This window comes from Mus pahari, chromosome 4, assembly GCF_900095145.1.
Source record: "Mus pahari chromosome 4, PAHARI_EIJ_v1.1, whole genome shotgun sequence".
Lineage (NCBI taxonomy): Eukaryota > Metazoa > Chordata > Mammalia > Rodentia > Muridae > Mus > Mus pahari.
In genome coordinates this window covers 1,786,939-1,791,938 of record NC_034593.1, presented here as the reverse complement: position 1 = coordinate 1,791,938, position 5,000 = coordinate 1,786,939, and the positions used below count along the sequence as shown (strand labels likewise).

Here is a 5,000-nt window from a genome sequence, read left to right as displayed (position 1 = left end):
TTTTTCAATGGAAAAACTTTTACAACTCCCAAACATATTCTGTTACAGTAGTTTAAAAAAATACGCCCCTCTATTTTAATTGGGGTAGTTTACTTCCACTCATACAAGCAAATCCCCCCCCCATAGCAACACAGAGAAGAAAATATTAATAAGTCGTCTGAATATAAACTACATAAGTTCTAGTAAGTCTCCAAAATACTTTATGTGCATCTTTTTAAAAAAATCCACGAATGAGTACAGGAGGCATTTATTTGTTCTTAGATTTGCTGGATAAGCATTAGAACTATGAGACTCAAAGAAACAAACAAACAAACACAACTCTATAGTTTGGATCAAACATGTTGGTTTGTCCTTTCCATCTCCACTTTGCTCTGCTTTTAGCACCTGAAAGAAGTTAGTCAGTAAAGACTAGATAGTGTTGAGTCTTTCCAAAAGCCATGCCAAGTATTTGGTGACACTCATGAGGAGAACTGTTAGGGTTTTTTGTTTGTTTTTGTTTTGTTCAACCAAGTGAAGTAACGCTTGTTCCTAAAGTGTCGCTTTCTGCATTTGTGTAAGTTTATGTGCTAATTATTCTTGCTTTCAGAAAGAGATGTTCACTTAGCTCTTATAAATTCTGGCTCTTCACCTCAAACAAACAAACAAACAAACAAAATATATCTGTACAACTATAGTAAACAAATACATGAAGGTTTTTTTTTTTGTTTTTGTTTTTGTTTTTTTTGTGTGTTTTTTTTTTGTTGTTGTTTTTTTCGAGACAGGGTTTCTCTGTTTAGCCCTGCCTGTCCTGGAACTCACTCTGTAGACCAGGCTGGCCCCCGAACTCAGAAATCCACCTGCCTCTGCCTCCCGAGTGCTGGGATTAAAGGCGTGCGCCACCACGCCCGGCTAACAGACTGTTCTGAAGACAACATTGCTTTCTTTGGAAGGAACACCAAGAAAGACAGCTGAACCTGGAAGGACCCTGGAAGGAACATTGCAGTTTCCTTCAAACACATCAAGCACAGGTCAGGCCCGGAAGGGAAGAGACTCCAGGAACTGGGCATGTGGGGTAAGAGGCCATAGGACACTGGCACGTATGTGTGAGGGAGTTTGTCTCCTAGCCTGATGAGATAATGTTTGTGATTATAACACAAACACTTTCCAGAGGGGAATGAGGGAAAATTAAACTTTTTCTCCTCATGTAAAGTGAGTAACATTCTCACCAATTGGTATTCAACTAATGTTATTTCTTACAATTTCAGTTCTGGATTTATTTATTAGTAAATAGATCATCTTCCTAGTGCAGCATGCTTCCTTTCCATGCATACTGACAGTATTTCTGCTTGTTGGTTCAAGGGAATTAAAAGTGGTATCAAGAAAAGGAGGAAAGGCTATTTAAAAACACATTTCCTTGTGTCTCAAATCCACAAAGTCGAAAATGGAATCTTGTTTCTTGTCATTCCTCTGTGTTAAGAACAGCGGGTTGCAACCATTCAGGCTGCCCCATCAACTGTGAGTTTCAATTTGAGCTGCTTTTACATTTAGGGGCACACATACAAAAACCCTCACTTTCCCGCCAACTCATCTTCACCCTGTGTTGTCCTTTGGAGGCTTTCAGGCAATGCTCTGCTCCCAGGCAAGCCAAGCATAGCAAGAGTGTCTCTGCTGCAACACACACCGGCTAATGTACAATGGCCAAAAACAAAAGGAACAGAAAGGCTCCTATTATCTGACCTTTCTTAAAACACAAAAACTGCCTTCTTTGAGGGGAGGAAGTGCCAGGAAGCCTGCAGGTGTGGGATGGTTAAAAGAAAAGGCCTGGGCTAAATAGATTCTTTGACTGTCAGGGATTAGCATAGTGGTGGTAGTGGTAACACACGTCTTTCCCTTTAATTTACAAAATTTTCTCACGAGTCTGCAAGAGTACACCCCATCAGGGGCTTTCCAAGGCCATTGAAATGTCTTAAGTTTTAATTAAGTTGGAGTTGTCAGAAGAAAGCTTTTTTGGCACAGAGTCAGGGTCATTAATTACTGCTATCTTTGTTTCTTTCTGTAGAGAGAACTCTGCAGACTTGCTGGGTTCCTCGCCCTGTCTACATTTTCTAGCCTCCACTTCCCATTCAGTTCCAAGTGGGATTTGATTAAGCAGCTGACAAATTACTTCCATCAGTTCTAGGTACAAAGCCCTTATACAACCTTCAGTCTTTAAAAATCTTTCTCATTAGTGGGTTTAGCACAGCACTGATAATAAATTTGCCTAGGAAGTGACCAAGCTGCTGGGTTTCTGCATTGGCTTTCTTCTTTTAAGCATAACCGTCCTCACACTTTCCACAATCCTTATTTATCCAGAAACCTAGTCATGTTCTCAGAGTCTGTGACCTTGGCATCTCTGAAAAATGAATCAAGTTACAAAGTATTTACTTTATCCAAAGACATAGAATTCTAGGAGGAAACATTGGATTTTGACTGAAATCTCTGAAGTTGGACAAATATTCTTGTTTCTAATAAACTGGTACCCATAATTACTGACAATGTTTTATAGATAAGTAAGAAAGACTTTTAGAAAATGTGCTAATTAATTTATCTTTCAATAAAGCTATTGCACTGGGGCCAAGCACATGAACCACTAAGAAAATTTTAAATTGATGATAACTTTTAAATTGATTTCTTAGATTTCACCAAGCTATTATTCTAGGGATTCCCTGGAGTAGGGACATCCACCAATACTCATATGCATATCTTACACTACTACTATATAGTAGTATGTAAGATATGCATATGACTGATCACTTAAGAGACCTAACCAATGTAAATTTGTGTTATACCATATTATTTGGGAATGACAACAAGAAAAAACCCTGTAAATGTTTAGCACAGGCTGTATTATTTTTTTTCCAAGTATCTCTGATTGGGTATTTGGTAAATTGGATACGGAAGCCAGTGTGTGTGTCTTGTAGGAAAAAAAAAAAAAAAAAAAAAAAAACTCAAATCTCTTAACTATAACAAACTCTGAATAAGTATTATGCATCATTTCTATTTTTAAAAAAATCATGCTAAAAATAAATTATTTAAATTAAGATTATTAATATAAAGTATACTCATAATTTGAGCCAATTTGCTCCAAAGTAAGTACTTCTTTTTAAAGATGAATTTTCTATACTTCTCAGGTTTATTTTTAATGTAGTGTAAATATGTGAATGTGTTCATGTGTGTGTGTGTGGGGGGGAGTGGATGTGGGTGTTCATGTCTATGTGGGAACATGATTGTGATACAGCATGTACAGGCCAAAGGACATCCTCAGTTATTATCTTCAGGAATGTGATCTCTTTTGATATCAGGTCTCATATTGGCCTGGAGCTCACCTATTAGGCTAGACTGGCTGCCAGGCATTTCCAAAAATCTGTTTCTGCCTCCTCAGTGTTGGGTTGCAAAAATGTACCAAAATATCAGGATTTTTGCAGTGGTTCCATGGATCAAACTCAGGGACTATTTATCAAGTATGCTATATCCCTAGACCCTAGCTTTTCCATTTTTATATAATTTATTATTTTCAATTCACAGAAAAATAGCAAATGCCAAAACAATTTGGTTAAGACTGGGAAGCAAAAATAAAACAATACATATCTTAAAATTCAGAAAATAAAGTAGACTAACATGAGTCAAGACAGATGCATTCCGATCGACAAGTATGGCTAGAATTCATATTTTACCTTAACTACAAATACTTTGGAATTGTAATATAGTAGACAGATGATATTGACAATTTTGGATGAAATCCAATTATATAGATTCATACATTCCTTCCTTCCTGCTGAACATAGGATATTATTTGAAATATTTTTTGCAAATATTTTCACAGTTACTGGCAATGATTCCACACCACAGACATGTTACCAACATGATACATTAGTGATGTATCAAAGGGCTCTGAAGGCCACAATAAGCAGTCATTGTTGTCAAGGCAATGTCTATCATTATCTGATGAGTCTCAGATGATCAATTTCCACTTCTAGAATCTGAATGAGGCTTTAATGAAGGGAAAGCTAAAACAGTGTTTTCATTCACTCTAGTCCAGAAAGAAGCAGTAAACTCTTGGCTTTCCCAAACAACTACCTGCTTTTGAAGAAAATTTTTAACCTTTGCAACTTTTATAAATGAAACAATATGCCCGACAAAAAGAATATGCTTTTCCTCCAATCCTCGATAAAAAGTTCTAAGTTCCCTTTTTAAAGCAAGTGTAAGATGTAAATCTGTAAGTGCAGATAAATACATTAGTAAATCAAATATAATGATTCAGTTCACTTTAGACAGTCTGTAATTTCTGAAGAGTAATAAAGGAAGTCATTTCCAGTGTCCATTGTTAAAGTGATACTCATTTCCTCTAGTTCAGCCGAGAATGTAAATGGTCCCTTTTCCAAGTTCAGGTGACCAATCATGTTTATGTATGCTCTGTATCACTTCAAAGCACATCACAAGTGCAAGGACTTTGTTTCTGTAACCACCAAAAATCTCCCGTACTATGTGAAGACAATAAGGATTCAAGGACTTAAAGATACATATGATAGGTTAATCTTCTATTCAGAGCTAAAGAAAATTAATAACATATGATTATACAAAAGAACTTATTTACAGATTTAATGATTCTGTGACATTCTAAATTACTTCAAAACTCTATGGATAAGTTCTGCCCACCTACCTACTGATATCGGAATTTGGTATGAATATATTCAATCAGAATGGTAATATGCTGTGTTCTGAGCTTCTGTTCCCCTATGTAAGGGTATTTTTCATTGTTTGAGTCATTGAGAGCTGCTTATGTGAAGTTGGTAGAGTTTCCTCATTCTTCAATCCCACAGCATGTGTACACAGACTATTCCATCTCAATATGTACAGCCTATACTAACAAGTCAGAAAACAAATTTAATCCAATGTAGAAATGTTTCTGGAAAGAAATACAGTTCCATAGTGTAATGGTTTGTATATTCTTGGACCAGGGAGTGGCACCATCTGGAGGTGTG

General features: G+C 36.5%; 1 protein-coding gene across 3 annotated transcripts in view; it reads right to left on the bottom strand.

The window, feature by feature from the left end:
• Zfhx4 (zinc finger homeobox 4) overlaps positions 1–5,000 on the bottom strand; it is a 201,244-nt gene that overhangs the window by 91,865 nt on the left and 104,379 nt on the right. The gene's annotated exons all lie outside the window — the stretch shown is intronic.